Here is a 21,395-nt window from a genome sequence, read left to right as displayed (position 1 = left end):
CTATTCACTGGATGAAATTTAAGAAGGCAGTATCCAAGAGAATGCCTCGTTCCTTTCTTTCTGTCCTGCTTGGATCAATGTCAAAATTTTCTCAAGAGCGTTAGTGAGCCACACCTAAAACAGGGAAGATGTCTCCAGAAGAAATTTGATGCAGGTTTGTCAACTTGGAGCCAGAGGTTTAAGATAAACCTATTGGAAAAAAGACACTCCAAATTTACAGAAGTGTCATTTAGAAGGTATGTGGAGGGACGGATTTTTGGTTGGGCCAGTGCTTGGAACACTGCATCCCATGTTGGAGTGATGGAGTTGGAGTGCCATGTCTGCTCCCAACTCCAGACCCTCGAAAGCAACAGAGGATGGCTCAAGAAGTTGGGTCCCTGCCGTCCACCTGGGAAACCCAGATTGAGTTTCCAGCTCCTGGCTTTGGCCTCTGCTCGCTCCACCTATGACACACATTTGGATAATGTACCGCCAAATGGAAAGCCATTCTCTCTTTCTTCTTTCATTCCCTCTTTCTCTCTTTGCCTCTCAAATAAATATACTCAAGGTTTTTTTTTAGGCTTGTGAAAAATGGGGGGAAAAAGATAAGTTTATGCTGATGCAAACAAACAAACAACCCTGAAACATGTACAGTTTTTCTGTGAAGCGTTTGAAGACCTCTGGTGTGCCTGGATTTCAAAGTACTGCGTCCCCAAATAAAGTTGAATTTTTACTTTGTTTTTGACCAACTCTTTGAAGCTCCCTTATACTTGTTTGTTTCATACACTGCCCTTGAAGTGATTGCAGATGAGAAATGTTTGTGGTCTCTTTTTAAAAAATATTTATTTATTTTTATTACAAAGTCAGATATACAGAGAGGAGGAGAGACAGAGAGGAAGCTCTTCCATCCGATGATTCATCCCCCAAGTGGCTGCAACGGCCGGTGCTGCACCGATTCGAAGTGGGAACCAGGACCCTCCTCTGGGTCTCCCACGCGGGTGCAGGGTCCCAACTGCTTTCCCAGGTGACAAGCAGGGAGCTGGATGGGAAGTGGAGCTGCCGGGATTAGAACCGGTGCCCATATGGGATCCCAGGGCGTTCAAGGCAAGGACTTTAGCCGCTAGGCCATGCCGCCGGACCCTTGTGGTCTCATTTAAATCCTAGCACCTCGAAGACTTTCTACCAATAGTAATGAGCTTAAGATAGTCCACAGGTGAATTTTGAGGGAAGGTATTTAGTCCATCTGGGTAAGAACTCTTTCTCCTCATTCTTTGTCAAAATAGCCAAAGAAATGTGAAGACAGCGGAGGGAAACAACAGCCTCCAGCAAGCCACCACTGATGTTCCTGAACTTCAGAGAAGCCGAGCCAGCAGGTTAAGAGGGCTTACCTGTGGCCTGGAGCGGCTACACTCATTCCCACCTCGTGGTTTGCTGTGACCCAATTAGAGGCATAGCTTTTGGTGGACATAGAGGAGTCTTACTTTTACGGAGTCCTGTTCAGAAGGGCATCATTTAAGCTGCACAATTATTGGGCAGTATTGGCTGCTACTCAGATGGAAGCCTTTGAGTGTGCAACGGTAACTTTTTGAATCTACATGATGGTTGGGTCTCCTGGCTTAAATGGAGATCATTTTGTGTCATGCCTATGCAGGAGTGTGTGTGTGTGTGTGTGTGTGTGTGTGTGTGTGTGACGGAGAAATAAAGAATGGAGAGATGCAGTTCCAATATGCCCAAATCAAAGGCTTTACTTATTTTTCTGCCCTTTGAAGAGGTATTTGAGGTCTGTGGTTGGTTCACTCGGGTTGGCAGATTTATCTCCCATGTGCACCTGAGTGTGCTCCTCTGCTTGGCACAGGAGTCAGTAGCAGAGATGGCATGATGTAAAACATGTATGCCAAGTCCAGGCCACACATCCATGGGCCCTGGGCCCTGAGGTTGGCAGTCTTAACATGTCTGAGGCCAACAGGACATGAACGCATGCCTTGTTTATCGATACCAAAAGCTGTTAGTATCCCCATGTCCCAAGCCTGGCATGTCCTATACCAAAGGGCCTGAGTCCAAGTTCTGTGAATTAACCAGAAGATGCTAGCTCTCCCTGTTTCTGTCTCTCAAAAATAAAAATAATACAAAATTTAAAATGCTATAAATGAGTAGTAATTCAGTTAGTGTGACTGGTGCTACCAACCTGCTTTCAAAACATTTGATAAAATCCAACATACATTTGGGTTAAAAGCTCTTGACAAACTAGAATTAGAACATTCTCTAGCTACCATGAATACTGTCTATCAGCAACTAAATTAACCTCATACTCAATGGCAAAATATGCGAGGAACCACTATGAAAATCAGGAGCAAGTTATAAATACTTCCTGTTAGTATTATAACTTGTGTTTAGCACCTTAATTCTTGTGACGAGACAAGAAAATGAGTAAGATCAAAAATTTAATTTTCTAAATTGTTTACTTACTTGAAAGGCAGAGAGAGAAAGACAGAGAGTGAGAGAGAGAGAGAGAGAGAGAGAGAGAGAGAGAGAGAGATATCTTCCATGTGAAGACTCATGCCACAAAAGGTGGCAATAGGCGACACAGACGAGCTCTCCAGGCTGGGGCTGGTCCAGGCTAAAACCAGGAGCCCAGGACCTGATTTGGGTCTCCATGAGCGGCAGAGCTGTTGCATCCCCGGCACGTTGTGGACATCTCAATTGGAAGCAGAGCAGCTGCAACTCCAGTTGGTTCTCTGGTAAGGGATGCCGGCTCACAAGCAATGGTTTAACCCTCTGTGTCACGATGCCAGCCATGAAAGCTTTGCTATTGTAGGCATGGCTGTCTTTTTCCTGGAAAACCAAAGCTAATATAAAATTCGCTAGAAACGGTGAACATTTTCAGTAAAGGCAATGTTACAATGCAAATGCAAAGCAATTCACAGAGGGAATTACTATTGCTGCATGCTAGCGATGTGCAATTGAAAAGAACAATGGAAGAACAACTCCATTCACAGTGGGAATATGAAAAGTTTTGTAGTGGCGTTGGCCGAAAATGTGCAGGGCTTACATGAATTAAAGATACATATTTACTGAGAAGTCATCATAAGTGGAAGCTTTACCTAGGAAGACAACATAATGGTTTGAAGCCACATCAAACAAATCTATAAATGCAATTTGAGATTTTGAAAGCAAAGTCATTCGAAAATTGCACATAGAGAAAGAGCAAAACTGATCTCAAAGGAGAAACAGTGCAGAAAGCCATGGGTTCGAGGGCCTTATTCTACAAAATTAAAATAGTAAATAATTTTAGTTATAATAATTTATCCACCATGAGAATAGCACAGGCTAAAAACAGGATTAAAATTCCAGGAAATAATGAAGTGAATACACAAATGATAAGTGTATGATTTCAAATTCCCAAAGAAGAGGAATAATTATTGGTCGATGTCAGTGAATTAATTGTCTGAGGGGGAAATGAATTAGAACTCCCGCTACCTACTAAAACAAATTGGATACTCTAATATCTATATATCTAAGATTTAATCTTCAAACTAAAACTACAAAGGTAGTAGCTGGGGACACTTTTTCTACAAATGTTAGTAAAGGTAGAGATCAAAAAAATTGAGTTAGATTAATTGCACAAACACTTTTCCTTATTATAACACATCATGAATAGAATTTAAAAGACAATAGCAAACTGGCTAAGAAGTGAACTATATCCAGCAGGTAAAGAAAGCCCTTCTCAAGAAACAAAATCATGTCAACAAAGAACAAATGGAGAAGGATTCAAGAGAAGTTTCTCAAAGGATGAAATGCACATTAGCATATAAATATCTGACCTGAAGAAACATCAACATCTTCCCACATTGTGTTGAAAATAACATGAGGGTTTTCATGGAGCTAAGGGCTATGAACCAGCTTCCAGCTCTCACGGGAGAAGCAGCAAACTGTGTGGCATTTCAAGCTCAGTGTCTTGATGTAGCGCAGGAGCCCTAAACCTGTGTGTTTACTTTGATTTAATCATTTCCCCTAAGATGTTTTCCCATGAAACTACTACATCAGGAATGGGAGGCAAGTATTAGCTTAGTGGTGAAGCTTAATTGATTATGAAGCTTAGTTGAGTAACATCTCACATCGGAATAGCTGGGTCCGCTCTCCCATTTCAGCTCCTCCTGCTGCCTGCCAAAGCAACCTCATGTTGGAGATCTAGACTGAGTTCCAGGCTACTGGTTTCAGTCTGGCCTGGTCCTGTTCACCGTGGATATAAACTAATGGGTAGGAGCTCTCCATAGTCTCTTTCTGCATGTCTCTTACTTGAATAAATACTTTTGGGGCCAGCATTGTAGCAGAGTGGGTAAATTCACCACTTGCAGCCTGGCACAATAGCCTAGTGGCTAAATCCTTTGCTTGCATGAGCCAGGATCCCATAGAGGCACTGGTTGATGTCCGGCTGGTCCACTTCCATCCAGCTCCCAGGTCATAGTTTGGGAAAGCAATCAAGGATGGCCCAAAACCTTGGAACCCTGCACCTATGTGGGAGACCCAGAACAAGCTCCTGGCTCCTGGCTTTGTTATCAGCTCTACTCCTACCATTTTGGCCATTTGGTGAATGAAACAGCAGGTAGAAGATCTCTCTTTCTCTGCCTCTCCTTCTGTCTGTAACTCTGCCTTTCAAATAAAAAAAAATTTAAAAAACAAGAAATTAAATATCTGTCAGAAATTATGTTCACTATGTGTTAAAACAAAGGCAAATCTATCATATGATTTATTTAGAATACTAATGCCCATTCATATTTGTTGGCAAATGTGTGAATGAATGAAAGAAAAAATGAATAAGAGAATAGAAAAAAAATGTATTATTCCTGATAACATAGCAGTGCACCCAAAATGCTGGATTTAAAAACATACGAAAGATAAGCAAGATATTTATTTCTGAGGCATGATGCAATGTGCAGCAAAGGGAATATACTTTGCTGCAAAAGTTACATGAACTGGAGTTGCGCTGGGCTGAACATTTCCTGAAACTGATCTGTTCCCTGGCGACATGTGATCCTGTAGAAGTTCCAGAAATGCAGTAAGAAGAGGAGGGCAGAAGGGGGTGGGTGGTGGAGAGGAACCTCAATATAAAAAAGTAGGGTGGTGGGACAGTAGAACAGTGACACGAAATAACAGTGTGAATAAATAGGAATGTGTCAGCCCATGAACTAAATTTACCAATAAAACAAGCAAAGATTGGGGCAGGTGTCAGGTGCAGCCATTAGAATGCTGTTTGGATGACCCACTTCCCACATGTTGGTGTCAAGTTCAAGTCACAGCTCTGCTTGTGATCCCAACTTGCTGCTAAGACACCCTGGAAGACAGTAGGTGATGGCTGAAACACCGGAGTCTTTGCCGCGTATGTGGGGAACCAAGGTTACATTTCCAGCTCCTGGCTTCAGCATGACCCACTCTGACTTGGTAGGAAAGAGAGAGAGGGGATTAGTGGGTATGTGGTCTGTTTTTATTTCTCTATGTCTTTCAAATAAAATGGTAAAGCAACTGCGGCCAACTCTTGTGGGTAGTCTTGAAAAGACAGACTTATATCACACCGGATTATGACACATTGGAAATCAAGGATGAGAAAGATGGCAGAGCAGGTGAGTCCTAAGCAGAAGCAAAGTGATGTAATGCTGTTAATATCAGACAGAAGGGATTTCAGACCAAAAGACTTCCAGATAGGAGCCCTGCCTCATGGTAAGTTCCCAATAGTCAATAGGATTTAGACTCTCACTTCCTGCTGTAAGTACATGACTGAATCCTTAATTAGTGTGGAAACTGAGGAGGGGTCCCAAAAAAGGGCCTGGATTCAAACCCTCATTGCACTGCAACCTCCCCCATAGAGTCTGCCCTGCCTCCTTCCCATCTCCTGCAGACCGTGGATGGCACAGACATTGTGGGTTGGCCAGCGACTATGGAGTCAGGGGGACTTAATATCCAGAACATTCATTCTGTGGCTTTGGCGCTTCACCACTACCACCTCAGTATTGATTCTGGACTCTGGCAAATGGGGCCAGCGCTCTTGACTTGTGGGTTTGTGGTAAGGTGGGTGGAGAAGTCTGTATGAGATGATTGTCTCACAGTATGTGCACACACACAGGGATCCCGGGACCTACTGTCGTGAGAGTGCTGTGTAAACTCTCAGAAGCAGCTGGCTTGTCACGGCTGTAATGTACCAAGAGGAGGGACTTGGGAGTGGAGCTTTGTGTTGTCAGTTTGAAGGGCTGCACCTTGTTCTTCGGTGTCCCATGGAGGCTGGCAGTGGGCTGCTGGAGGGGCAGGAAGCCGAAAGTCACAGGGAATAAGCTCTGCTTTCTTTGCTGGGCTCCACTGAGCAGCGAAATCCAACCCAATGGATGTCCCAGGGCCCCTTCTTCAACTGCCATGATTGGACCAAGCCTCCCCCAAGTCATCAGCCACTAGCCTGAATCCATGCATTGTTAGCGTAGACTTGGGGTTCCAACACCCACACGACATTTAGGGAAGCAGATGTGGTTCAGTCCATGCTGTTGTCTGAGGGATGCCAAGTCTACGGAAAAGTCACATCCGGCAACAGTACGCATGAATGGCAACTTTTTTCCTCCACCAACATGAGCCTCTTTTTCATTTTTACTTCCACAGGAAAAAAAATGGCTGTCTTAAGAGAGTCAAACACAAGGAAATAATAATGAATGAACAATAGTAATTATTATTCCCTCTAACATTGTCCCTAAAATGTCCTGAGTATGTCTGGGGCGGCTCTCACAGATGTGCTGAAGGAAAATGAGTTTGCGTATTCATGCATCCAGGGATTGGTTAATGCTGCAGGGAAAGCCTAGTTTGAGTTTAGTGGTTGTAGAGAAGAACATGTCCCTAAGCCCTCTCTTCTGCTGGTTCTCACGCTCCCCTTTCTTCTTCTCCACAACCACTTAACCCCTGCTGACTGGGGAAAGGGAACCAGACAAGTGTGGGCAATTGCAGGTGTTCGCAAGCCTCAAACCTACACCACCATCAGGGCAAGTGAGAGAAGCTGCAGCTAGCAGAGGGTTAAGCCGGTTCTCCTCCATTGGTCATTTCTGCTGCTTTTACAGCAGACCCGAGCTCCAGCCCAGCCAGCATGTCTCTTAGACTCCTGAGGTTCGACCTGCCAGTAGTCTTTCTGTAACTGTGACAAAAACCCATTGATCAGGTCAAAGAAAATATGCAAACTATTATTATGTGTCTGATGACAGAAGAGTCTCCAAATTTTAGACCCTAAAGAATAATCCTTTCCATACGTTGATTGCTTAACTAATTCCCTTTTAGCACACAATCTGTTTTCTTTTTACTTTCTAATTTTTTTGTGTGAAAATAAAAAAATAACTACACAATAAAGCAAAAATCACAATGGACTCACTCACAGAATTTATACCAGAAATGTTCATCACAAACAAAAACAAACCAAAGAAAACAGCCAAACTCAGGCCCCAGCGCTTGAATGGAGCAAAATAAAGACGGTGGCACTTTCTAGGGTGTTTTATTTTTTTTCCGGCAAGTTTACTAAGAATCCTCTATTAATTATGATCACAGATGTTATACATTACAGAGTGGCAGTTGGAGTTCCTGGTTTAGTCGTAAATTTGCCACTTAGCATAGTGGCCCTGGGTTCCATCGCCTTTTCTAGCTGGGTCTCCACTCTCAAATGAGAGCCCAGCGAATTCCAAGACTGCGAAGCTACCGGGCAGCAGGGGTTGAGTCCCAGTGCAATATCACTAATTCCCACTAGGGGACGGCATTTGCAAAGTCAAATGGAAGCCTCCACGAGGTTGCCGAATGGAGTTTTCAAAACTGTTGTGTTTGAGTACTCACTTTACCTCAGCCAGAGGGCAACAGTAAAAGCAATGTAGAAGATGGCCCCAGTAGGATATGTTGGGGCCTCTGTGCTGGCACACAGCCCTCCTGAGGGTACCAGGCACCCCATGGGCTTTCCCTGGGTGTCTGAATCTAGGGAGGATCTCTTATGTTCAGTGTCGACTTTTCCTGGTGTGTCTGGGCTGGTGCTTTTCAAACAGACATCTGGAAAAATCTCAGATGCCTGCACCATGGGGAAGTGAGAACCCATGCTAGGGCCGATGCTGTCCAGGGATACAAGGCAGACCAAGTCCTAACCAAAACCCATCTCAGGGTGTAGCTAGCGGCTGAAGATTTGGGAGCATCGGAGCGGGACTTCCACTGCGGCAGCACTCACCCAGGATTGCATTCAACTGTACCCTCCCTACCCTAAAGCTCCCACCTGTTCCTCTCCAAATGGTGCAAAAGCTGCCAAGCAGCTGCCAAATGTGCTCTTCACTTTGCCTCTCCAGAAGGACTGCTGGTGTCTCCGGCGTCAGTCAAGGCCAGGTGCTGAGTGGTCCACAAAAGATAGCGTTAGTTCAGACAGAAGCCAGGAACTGGGAACTATATCCTGGTCTCCCACGTGACTGGCAGGACCCAAGTCATTGGACCATGGTTTGCGGCCTTCCCAGGTGCATTAGTAAGGCTGAATTGGGAATGCAGTATCCAGGAGGCTCTGCTGCAGAATAACAGAGCTGGAGACCAGCACTGCTCAGAGAAGCTTGACATGCTAATGGTATCCAACACAGAGATGTGCTGGCAGCCTCGGAAGGAACAGAATAATGACTGCAGGAAGAGATTGGGCATGGCCAAGGACATGTCCCAGGCGCCTTTCTTCATCTGGATGACCAGGATAGGAGACGATGGAGGGGGGGGTGGCTTAAGGCAGGAAAATGACACGCAAAGAGGATGGTAGGGTGCATCCGGTGGGCACAAGCTCAGAGTCAGAGCTGAAGGGAGCCAAGGATAGTGGACGAGGAGCAGTGAGATGCTTGCTGCACACGCCAAAGTTGTCTGTGCAACTTGGGGGATTCTCTTAACCCTGGAGCCCTGGCATCAGAATGTGTGGGCAGTTGCACACTTGTGCCTCTTCTATCAGTGGATGTGTTAATGGTCACTCCCTTGTTCTGTAAAGTGTGGAACAGGATGGCAAATGCCTTCAGCTAGGCGCTAACAGCATTACCACGAGGAAGGTCTTCCAGGCACATAAGCAGAACAGGAAAAAGTTGGTGCTCACTGAAATTATTTTTTAATATTATTTGTTTAGAAGGTAGGGCAAGAGAAAAGAGGAGAGGCTGTGAGTTGGATACTTCTATCTGCTGGTTCACTCCCCAAATCACTGCAACAGCCAGGGCTGGTCCAAGATGAAGCCAGGAGCCAGGAACTTCATCATGGTTTCCCACACAGGTGGCAGGGGCTCAGGTGCTCAGCCTTCGGCTGCCTTCCCAGGTGCTTTAGCAGGGAGCTGCAACAGAGTTGGAGTAGCTGGGTTTCTGCACAGCACTCCAATATGGGATTCTGGCATCACAAGTGGTAGTTTAGCCCACTGAGTCTTCATGCTAGCTCCAAATAATTGTTTTCAATAGTTAAAAAAAGTAGAAATATAGTCGGGTGCTTGGTCTATTGGCTGAGATGGCAGATAGGATGCCTGTGTTTCACATTGGAGTGCCTGGGTTTCAGTGTGGGTTCCAGCCCCTTCCTCCAGTTTCCTGCTGACTCGGATCCTGGGAAAGAGCAGTGATGGCTCAGGTGGATGCTCTTGGTTCCTGGGTTTGGCCTGATCAACCCCAGTGCTTGCTGGTATTTGAGGGATGAACCAGTAGGTGGGAGCTCTCCATGTCTCTCTCTCTGCCTTTCGAAAACAAGAATTCATGTGTCTTCCTAAGTGGAATTCAAATCAATAATGGTCTATGGAAATTAGTTCATGAAATAGTAATAATTGTCTTGTAGCAAGGGGATTTGTGGCTTGTTGTTTGCAACAGGGAACTTATCGACCTGAAATACACGGTGATCTGTTCTCAAACTTATCAGCAAGCATGTGTGAATGAAAATATATGGTCCCAGAGCCTGGTCTGAAAGGATGTTCAGCAGCCGAATGGAGTTTTCAAAACTGTAGTGTTTGAGTACTCACTTTACCTCAGCCAGAGGGCAACAGTAAAAGCAGCGTAGAAGATGGCCCCAGTAGGATATGTTGGGGCCTCTGTGCTGACACACAGCCTTTTGCTGCCTTCCCAGGTGCATTAGTAAGGCTGAATTGGAAATGGAATAGCCAGGACTTGATCCACCAGCGCTAATAGGGAATACAGGCATTGCATGTGGTAGCCTAACCTGCTGTGCGATAGTGTCCAAGATCAGGAACCCTGTGTCTGGCCTCTGGTGTGAAAAAACAAATGTCAACTGGCTACAGGAGGGAGGAACAAAATCCATGGGTGCTGTTGTGAGAACCCTTTCTGAAGCAACAACAAGAATCCATTCTGGGCCTGACACGATAGCCTAGCAGCTAAAGTCCTCGCCTTGAACACTCCGGGATCCCATATGGGTGCTGGTTCTAATCCTGGTGGCCCCGCTTCCCATCCAGCTCCCCGCTTGTGGCCTCAAAAAGCAGTCGAGGACGGCCCAAAGCCTTGGGACTCTACACCCACGTGAGAGACCTGGAAGAAGCTTCTAGTTCCTGGCTTCAGATCAGCTCAACTCCTGCCATTGTGATTGCTTGGGGAGTGAACCATTGGATGGAATATCTTCCTCTCTGTATATCTGTCTTTCCAGTAAAAATAAATAAATCTTAAAAAAAAAATCAGAAAGAATCCATTCCAGGGGAGGTGGCTCCAGGACCTAATTGTTTTCTACTGGAGACTTCACTTTGTAAAGTTCTGACCAGCTGTGGATGTCACGTGAATATCCAGCTCCCAGCACATGAAACTTTGATGGACACAGGCAACACTGCATCCAAACCCCAGCAGGAGTGCAAACAGTTTACAAAGCCCGCTGGTGTCAATGCTAACCTTGTCAAAGTCACCTTCACAGAGGTTCCCAGAGTCATGCTTGGCCAAGGTGAGACACACTGTTTACTCTCACAGGGAGTGCCCAGAGTGCACTGAGTGAGAGCAGGAGGTTGGATCCCAGAGCATTTCTCAGCAGGGTCTCAGACGGAATGGGGGACAGCTCTGGGCAGGCGCTAGCAGGGTTCTGTTTTACCTGATTGCATACAGAAAGTCAAATCTCCACAGAGTCCCTGGTTTGAGGTATTTATAAAGGACACTGGAATTTCCGTTCTTTTCCTGGCAGGACCTTAAATAGTTCATGGAAAATAGAATTGGAAGGCTATTTTGGTGCAAAAGAATTATAAACTCATGCACAGCTTATTCACAATACAAACTTTCCACCATATACCTTTGGTATGTGAAGATTTAAGATATTTTTTTACACCCAAAGAGAACTTTTGATTCTTTCTTTTGGAAGTCACCTGCACATTTAGCAAGATTGGAGCTTTCATGATCACAAAAACAAAACCAAAATCAACAGTGCTTGAGTGTCTTATTATGACCGTGCGTCCTTTCAAGGCCTCCCCTACGATGTCTTTGTCTACACACCCTATGGAAAGGTCTTCCATTTCCTTACGCAGAACCCTGATGTCTTGCTGGAAGTAGTAGCTGTATATTGGTTTTCAAGGTGCAACCTGAGATACAGTGGCCTATGCTGAAAACTAATTTTGTATTTTCTCATGTTTTTCTACACTTCTCATGTTCCTTTCCTGGGTTATCATAATATCACTGCTGATTCAGATGAGACTGATTTGATGTGGGTTATTATGATCAAAGAGGCACAGTCATTCTTTTTTAAGACATTTTTTTTTGACTTATTTGAAAGGGAGAAAGAGAGAAATAGAGATCTAGATAGATGGATGGATAGATAGATAGATAGATAGATAGATAGATAGATAAATAGATAACTAAACAGTTAGATAGATATGAATCTTCTTCTGTCTGTTGGTTCACTCTCCCAATGGCCTCAACAGCTGGGGCTGGGCCAACCTGTAGCTAGACACCAAGAACTTCATGCAGGTCTCCCGCATTGGTGACAGGGACCCAAACAGTTGACCACCATCCATGGCCTTCCCACGTGCATTAGTTGAAAGCTGGATTGAGAGTGAGACAGCCAGGACTCAGACTGCTGCTCCTAGAGGCAGCTGGCATTGCAGGCTGCAACTCAGCCTGATGCACCACAATGCTGACCCCCAAATAACTGCCCTTCTTGCTCACTGTGGAGAGATGCCCACTGTGGTCTAGCACCTTCCACAGGCACATCCTCCCCGGGGGTGTGAAGGAGGAGGCGGGGAGGGGTCTTAGCTGCCTCTGGAGAAGGCTGCAGCGTGGCAGTGTTGATGCAATGGGCCCCAGCCAGGTCATCTTGGAGTCTCCAGGGCTGCTCTGGCACCAGGACTCACAGTGGGTATCAAGCTCCCAAATACACTTCCAGGGGCCCTTTCCTCCTCTCCCTAAAATCTGTAAGTGCCCAGACATGTGTATGGTTGGAAGCAAAGACAGCCACAGGAGCCACCTGCCAGGCTCTGCCTAAGTCTTTCCTCGCTTCTTTCACCTGAAGCCAAGGCTCCTGTCCCAAGAACAATTAGTCTTAATGACAAACGACAGAGGTCCTAAAACCAGGATGGAGAGAGATTTACAGAAGAAATAATAAATAAACCCAGAAGCTATCAGATTATAGCAGCGGGATTTATTCCTATTAGTAGTCAAAACCAAAAGTACAATGGAAGAGCTTGTGTTCTTCTTGGCATGCACCTTCCCGGGTAATTATTCCCTTTCCTGAACACCCTGGGATTTCCACATGGAGCATTCAGAGGGAGCAGGAATCTGCACCCGGCACTCGAGGCTCTCTTCTTACTTCCTCAGAAATTTGTTTAGTCAACTGTCCTTGGGGCCTGTCAGTCACTGCAGCTTCTAAGGAAGGTTTCTTTTCAAGACCAGACTCGGCCCACATAGGTTTGATCTCTTCGGTTTGCTTATCCTGGCCCTGTAGCCGCGTTCTGGGAAGGATGTCCAAGTTCAATGTTTAGCTTGGGTGTGTGCAACAAACAGAGACTCTCATTTGCTTTGCAGTACTTGAGGTCGAGAGGTTTAGGGAAGGAGGTGAACTTGATTTCAGAACGATTGCTTTCCAAAGTGGTTGGACGGATTCAGCCTGAGAGATCTGCCAGCCATAGCCCCGTCTCCTTCAGAACCTGATCTCCCACCTAGATTTGCTTGCCCCTCCCCTGATGCAATTTTCCTACTTACATGTATGTTCTTCAACACAGTGTGGTTGCGGTTGTTGCTCATTGACTCCCCACCCCACACCCAAGCACATCTTCACCAGGTAGAGAGTTGGTGTGGTCCATCATTAGAGTCCCAGCAACTCCAGCACCAGCTCTCAATAGATACCAACTGGGTGATGAGTGAACATGTGTGTGCGTGTGTGTGTGTGTGTGTGTGTGTCCTTTCTACCTTACCTCTTCAATCTAATTCTATCTAATCAGAAGCTTTGCTCCAGCAACACACTATCGCACAGCAGGTTAGGCTGCCACATGCAATGCCTGTATTCCCTATTAGCGCTGGTGGATCAAGTCCTGGATATTTCATTCCCAATTCAGCCTTACTAATGCACCTGGGAAGGCAGCAAACCATGGCCCAATTACTTGGGTCCTGCCAGTCATGTGGGAGACCAGGATGTAGTTCCCAGTTCCTGGCTTCTGTCTGACCTAACCCCATCTTCTCTTTCTCTCTCTCTCTCTCTCTCTCTCTCTCTCTCTCTCTCTCTCTCTTTCTCTGTGTCTCTCTCTCTCACTCTATGTCCTTTTACCTCTCTCCATCACTCTGCCATTCAGAATGATAATCTCTCTCTCTCTCTCTCTCTCTCTCTCTCTCTGTCCTTTTACCTATCTCCATCACTCTGCCATTCAGAATGATAAATCAACCTCTCTCTCTCTCTCCCTCTCTCTCTCTCTCCCTCTCTCTCTCTCTCTCTCTTTAGAAAGGGGAGCATTTATTCACACATTCTCAGAAAACACCAGGAATGTTTGGTCACTGTTCTCCGGGTGTCACAGCTGTCAGTCTAACTTAATTCTTTCAACAGCATTGTGTTGCCACTCCATTTTATAGATGGGTAAATGAAGTTGAGAGAGTGGAAGCCAAGTCACTCAAGACGTTATGTGACTGGAACATTTCGCTGTGATGTAGCTTGCCTTCCCCAGCCAGTGGCTAGCATGGCACTGCAGGACAGCAGGTGTTCTGAATTGCACACTGTGCTGCAGGAGGCAGGTTTCTGCAGCCGAATCGAGCAAAGAAAGCAGAAGCAGAGAGCAGGGGCTCTGCTTTGTGGCTGGCTTTCCAGCTTCCAAGAGTAACTGCCTTTGAACTCAGCCTCAAGGCCCTACCCAAACTCTTTGTTCAGGACTCTTGGCATAGTCCCCCGTCCCCTTAAAACTACTCATCTGTGCTGTGGGGTTGCCGAACAGAAGAGCCCAGGTCAGTGCCATGGTTTGGATGTGGACTGTGTCCCCTCCTTTGTTGAGAGCTAGTCCTCAGTGTGCCAGTGTTGGGGAGAAGGGAGGCCTCCTAGGGAGAAGTGGCTAGGTCATCAGAAGCCACACCCTGGGAAGGGATTCATGCAGTCGTTGTGGAATGATGGATGGTTCTCTGGAGAAGGCTGCACAGAAAGGTCAGCTGTCCTCCCTTGTCTCGCTGGCCTCCTGGCTGTGTTTACTCCCTCTTGCTCACAGTCCCCATGTGATGGGCTGTATCCAAGGAGACTGAGGACCAAATCAATTGGGTTAATTCATCCTAGACTTGTAGCTATTAAAATTGAGCTAAATAAATGCCATTTCTTTCTCTTTTTAAAATACTTGATTTTTTTTATTTGACAGAATGAGGGGGAGGAGAGAGAGAGAGAGAGAGAGAGAGAGATTGATTTTCCATCAGCTGGTTCATTGTCCAAATGGCCACTATGACCAGGGCTGAGTTGAGCCTAAGGCAGGATGCTAGAACTCCATCAGAATCTCCTGTATGGGTGGCAAGGACTCAACGCCTTGGGTCATCTTCTGCTACTGTCTCAGGTGCATTAGCAGGGAATTGGGCAGCTGGGATCTGAATCAGCACTCTGATATGAGATGCCAGTGTTGCAGGCAACAGTTTAACTTGCTGTGCCACAATATTGGCCCTAATATCTTTTTTTTTATAAAGTATCCAGCCTCGGGTATTACATTATTCCAACAGAAAATGGATCACTATGAGAGTAGTTTAAAAAGTTTGTGGAAAATGGAATTAAAAAGATGAGCTGTTTTTGGCACACACATTTAAAAATCAACGCATGGTTCTTCTATAATGCACAGCTCTCATGAACTACCAGAAGCTTTATGTATGCATAGATTTGAAAATGTTTCACTGTTATCCAGTCTGCCGTGGCTGGGTGAATTTTATGGGAAACAGAAAATGGAAGTTAAGTGATGACTACGATGCCTTGAGGAGGTCAGTGGCGGTCAGTTCATGAAGGGTGGATTTCACTGGGAGCCACTGAGATCAACAGAGGACTGTGGAGCAGAAGAGTGGCACAGTCTAAATTGTGCCCCTCAAAGGGCTGAATTGGCCCTGTACATGCGTTATAGAGAAGGCATGTGCTGCAAGCCACAGGGATAATCAATGCAATTACCCCTGCAAGCAGCAGCTCTCTTAAAGCCACGTTACTCAGGGTGCTCGGATACTCGTCTGCAAAATGAGACCAGCCTGGCAGCATAGGAATCACAGTAAATGCAGGCGACTGCACCCTCCCTGTGCTGGGCAGGTGGACATCACCCTCCCAGTCATCTGCACCTTGTCTTAGATGATTAAGCTGGCCTACCGTTCTGTGTTCCCCACACCAGCAGACCTACCTGGTCACATCGTAGCCTTGATTAAATCTACACACACGCATTGCAGTACGCAGACTGGAAGGGGATGTTGGAGACAAAGTGAATCTATACCGTGGAAGGCCAAATGATTTTAATTCAGAGCTAGTCGTGACCACTCCTAAATGCTCTCAGCCACTCTGGGACTTGGGGCCCTAGCGTCCACCATGACTCCATCTTGTTTTCCTTCTATCACTTTCCTACTTTCTCATTCACTCTCATCCCTGGCTCACCATACACTCCCTGTTCAGTCTGAATACAGATAGGTGTAACTGTCTCTCTGGATATCTAATGAGATCCTTACCCGCAGGGACTCCAGAGTCACCCGAGATGAATTCTTACGTTGGCTGTAATGACACTGAACTTTTCTACCTTCTGGGAAGTTGGTTTAATTGCACGTCTCTCCCTTGTTCTCGCTTTCCTACTTCCAGAGAGTTGATTGTGCTTCTTTCTACCCAACTCTGCGTTCAGTGACATTTTTCTGCATTTTAAAAATCTGCCATGGCGGGATAGGCATTTGCCTATTTGGATCCCAGTCCTGCCTGCTCTCCCTATTGCAACTTTCTTCAAATGCACACCCTGGCAGGCATCAGGGGATCTTTCTTGTAGTTGGGTTCTTGCCGCCCACATGGGACACCTGCAGATGGGAGCTAAATTTCTTTCCATCTCTCTACCTCTAAGTTAAGAATAATAATATAAACCCAGCTCTGGCGAGTGTGTTTGCCCCATAGAAAACATCAAAGGTTAAAGACATTTTGCTGTGTTTTTCAGTGTATCTATGATTTATTTGTTTGGTCACATGTAAGAATTTCCAACAAGATAAAATCGTAACATTGTTTTTGTAAAGATCTGTTTATCTGGAAGGCAGAGTTACAGGTAAAGGGAGAGAGAGAGAGAGAGAGAGAGAGAGAGAGAGAGAGAGAGAATGTTCCATCCACTGGTTCACGTTCCAGATAATTGTAAGGACCTGGGTGGGGCCAGGTTGATGTCAGGAGAAAAGAGCTTCTTTCAGATCTTCCACATGGATGGCAGGTCCTAAGTACTCGGGTCATCTGTTGCTGCTTTTCCCAGGCTGTTAGCAGGGAGCTGGATCAGAAGTGGAGCAGCCAGGACATGAACAGGCCAGTGGCTTAACCCACTACGTCCCAACACTGGCCCCGTTATTACTGTAATAACCCTACGCTGCAGGAGAATAGTTACTCGGGCCATTTAATATGCTTTATTGGATTTCATTATTGGAGCTCAGCATGGTTTATTCAACCAACTTCTTGCCATTAGACATTTATGAATTGCTAATCTTTTCATGTGGTCAAATGTAAGCTATTTATGGATGGCTATTTGGGTACCTCTTTAACTGCTGACTCAGGACAGGTGATGAAAACCAGGAGCACTTTTTTCCTTGGAGATGTTGATCTCTATCATCAGGCTGGACTATGGATGTGTCCATAGCTATTACACAATCAAGCCCAGCTCGCTTCCATTTCCTTCCCAAATTAATCCATGAGTTCAGTGTAATCACTTTCAAAAATCACTTTACAAAACGAAATATTTGGTTGAGTTTTACACTCTGGAACTAAAGTTAACCTGAAAAGTAAGTATGTGAGAGGTAGGACTCTCATCACAATAAGGTAGGACTTACCCGGAGGGCTGCCAACATGTCCTAACAAGCTTCGGACAATCTGAGCAATTTGGCACCAGAATCAGGATCAATTGATCCATATGTAAATCCCCCCAATCAGATTCAGGTGTGGATATGTGCTCTTGTGTGATTTTTGTAAGTCAGCTTTTCCTAACTATAGAGAAATTCCTCAAGCAGGCTGCTTGCTAAAGAAAACAGATTTATCTAGGCTCACTGCTCTGCTCTGCAGGTTCACAACGTGAGACCAGGCAGTCTCACTGGCTGGACCTCTAGTGAGAGTGATCCAGGGCTTGTTAGGCAAAAGATGAGGAGATGGGAGTCTGTTTCCCCTCTCTTCTGTGTTTCCTATAAAGTAACCGGGACTCCATCATGGGGTGCTTACCCTAATGACGTAATCCAACTTGAGTCATTTTCTGAAACCTCTGCCATAACACTGTAACTGGGTTAATTCTCCACCTTCTTATGACCATGAATTTATGACTTAGAAGTTTGAACTTCTGGATTCAAGGGCATCCATGTTCAAATCGTGGAGTGTTCTCTGAGGGATTTCATATCTGTGGGCAGATAGGCAACAAAAATAGGCAAGTCAGAGAGTTGTGTCCGAGGAAGGATGTAAGATCTGGAACTCTTTTCAAACACGAAGTAGAGAAAACCAAAACAAATCAGAAATAATTACAAGTCAAGTTCAGACAAAATCATAAAACACAGATGATTTTATGTAATTACAAGGCAGGGAAGGCCTTTTTAAGCTTGGGACTAAAGGAAGAATTCACAAACAAAACTATGAATCGATTTGTATTTCATGAGCATTTAAAGGAACAGAAAGCCTTTTCTTAAAAAATGAAATCGATAAAATGTTTGTAACACATGTGCGTCAAAGGTTCAGTTTATACACTATAGTAAGAACCTCTGCAAATTCATACAGTGGAGGGGAGCTGTCTCGTGGTACGGAGTGCTGCCACATAAGACATTGGCATCACATAAAAGCACACATTCAAGTTCTTGGTTATCTCCCTCAGGGTCCAGCTCCATGCTGAAGTGGTCAGGAAACAGTGGAAGGTGGCTCGGGTCCCTGCCATCCAGGTGGGAGGCCCGAAGCTGCTGGCTTCTGTCTGACCCAGCACTGGCTGTTGAAACTGTTTGGGGGAGTAAAATGATAGATAGAAGATCTCTCTCTACTCAGCATTCTGTAATTCTACCTTTCAAATAAGTAAATAAATCTTTCTGAATAGCTAAGAATATGTAAATCTGTTGGCAAAGAGTAGAAACTCTGTTTGCCAAAAAGAACCACACAGAACTTTAGAAAAAATGATTTTTTATATTTCTATAATCTAATTTTGATTCAAAATTTTAATACATTATGAATTATGACTTAAGTGAATTTTACTTAAGTTCAGTGACTGTATTAGAAGCTTGTTCCTTTCATTTTTAAAATTATGTAGTAGTGGAAGGTAATTTATTTCTTCAATACAACGTATTGGGAGTTTTGCTTATTTTACTAGCATGATGACCTGTTTTTGAGTTTAAAAAAATGTAACAGGCATATAAAGTTCTGCATATTTATTGGGTGCTATGTCATATGACAATTGCAATCATTATTGTCTCAGCACATATTTAAAAGTGTTATCAACATCAAATGTAAGTAACTATCCTGGAATTTCGGTATTTTTGCATTTTGTTTTCCTAGAGTATATCAGGAAAAGATATTGATACAAAAGTGGGTATATAGTGTGGGTATATGTGCCTCTCTCCTGCACATTCCGTTTTTCTTAAGATTTGTTTTTCATTTATTTGAAAGGCAGAGTTACAAAGTGAAGAATATATTATATACACAGACACGTATATGCACATATATATATATATAGAAAGAGAGAGAGAGAGAGAGAGAGAGGCAGAGAACAGAGACACAGAGACAGAGAGATATATTCCCTCTGTTGGTTTACTCCCCAAATGACAGCAATGGCCAGGCTGGACCAGAGCTTCATCTACTTCTCCTGCCCAAGAGGGTACAAGGGCACCAGCATGTGGGCCATCTTCCGCTGCTTTCCGAGGTACTTTAGTGGGGATCTAGAATGGAAGTGGAACAGCCAGGATTTAAACTGGTGCCCATATGGGATGTTGGCGATGCAAATGGAAGCCTAACCCCTTACACCACAATGCCTGCCACTCCCATACCTATCTGTAAGCTGAAGGCACCAGTTAGGGGTCCGGTATAGGTAACCATTCCTAGAAAACAGGATGAAATGTGTGAAGTGATGTTCTAGTTAGCATGAAGCACGTTATCAGATGGTTCAGCCTTGGAGAAAATGCCGAAGCCAGCTTTGCATCAGAATAGAAGGAAGGAGGAACAGAGGATGGGTTCTGGAGGAAGGAGAGGAGGAGCGCTGCCTGGAGAAGGGGACGGACATGGAGGGGAGGGTTAATCCACAGGAGAAGATTCAAAGCAGTTGAAGCTGCCACAGTAAATGGTGCTGAGAAATGTGAAAGTGTTTGGTGAGAAATAGAAAAGAATGAGTGGTGTTTTTGCAAAAAAAGAACTCACACCCGGAAGGGTTGGCGTGTATATGGTGGTATCATGGAGAAGCAGAGACCGTCCTCCTGGGAGCTGTAGTGACCTCTATTTTACGGTTATGCAACGTTTTAATAATGCATTCACTTGCTGCTCTCGAAGAACACAGCTTCCTTGTTTCCAGTGTAGAGAGAGGACTGCCTGTTACTGCACTGCGACTTCGGCACATCTTCAGCTTATAATGGCCATTTTATGCCCCTAGGAAAGATGTAGGGCAAGGCTGAGATTGCTGTGGGGAAGGTAGAGAAAAAGAGGTCAGGGGACAGGGACTGTGAGGCGGGGAGAGGTGATAACAGGCTGAGAATCACTTCTGGAATCTGCTCAGAGACCCCTCTTGTGCATTTTCATGACAGCCTCCCAGTGTGAGAGGAAGTGGTTTTCATTACCTGAACTTGACAGAGCCTGAGGCAGCTCTACAAACATCAGAACCTCCCTTCCAAGAGCAGAGATGGGTTGCAATAGCCAAGGATAGAATCAGGAGAGAGGTAACCTCACTAGACCTCCACTGTATTCTAGAGAGGTTGTCTTTTCAATTCAACAGTCAATCCTCATTGATACAAGCAGGTGAGATGTTTTACCAATTCTGCGGTTCCAGTTGCTCCCACTGAAGGAAATCAGTGTATTGGAACATGTTGAAGGAGACCCAGATGTCAGCTCCAGCTATCAGCCACCCAGTTGCCTCGCAGGGTGACAGTGAACGCCACTCTGGGCTTTATGCCTGGGGAGGAAATACAAAGCCCTCCTTAGGGGAAGGTGCTGCTTGTGGGCTTTGCTGTGGTTTTGGCAGGTTGGAGGATGGTCTGGCCAGGGACTAGCTTTGTAGCTCAAAGATACACTGGTCCAGTGATTAGCCAAGCGAGAGAATTCGATAGGCTTTGGGCAAAAGCCCTTGGCTGCAGTTGCCTTGCAGTGGGTTGCCTCGGGGCATTCTGCCCACCACAACAATGACCAGAGCCTGCCAGGAACACTGCGGCAGCAGCGGAACGGTTCTCCGCTCAAGCAGTCTGGCTTTTGTGTGAATACAGAAGCGCATTTACGCTCATCTCACAGGACACAAGAACAATACCACACATGTGTAAGTTCCATTTGGACATTTAACTTTTCCTGATGGGGGGCAGTCTGGCTCTTACTGGCTTCATTCCCTGCTCCCAACCTTTCCCCTGCCCCTTTCCAGAAAGCCAAGTGCTCCTTTGTTACAGATGCACAGCTTCCTCAAAGCATGGACTTGCACCCCCTCATCCTACCAAGAACACTGCTGCTGAGATGGTTAACTGTAGAGAAGCCGGGAGATTACCACCAGCACTGGGAAACACATGCCCTTTTATCTTCCTCCTCCTTTGGTTTTTCACCCAGCAGCATTGAAATGGTGCCCTAGCTATTTGGCAAACCACACAGACTCCCTGAGG

The sequence above is a fragment of the Ochotona princeps genome, chromosome 6 (genome assembly GCF_030435755.1).
Source record: "Ochotona princeps isolate mOchPri1 chromosome 6, mOchPri1.hap1, whole genome shotgun sequence".
In the NCBI taxonomy this organism is placed as follows: Eukaryota; Metazoa; Chordata; class Mammalia; order Lagomorpha; family Ochotonidae; genus Ochotona; species Ochotona princeps.
This window is presented reverse-complemented; position numbering follows the sequence as displayed.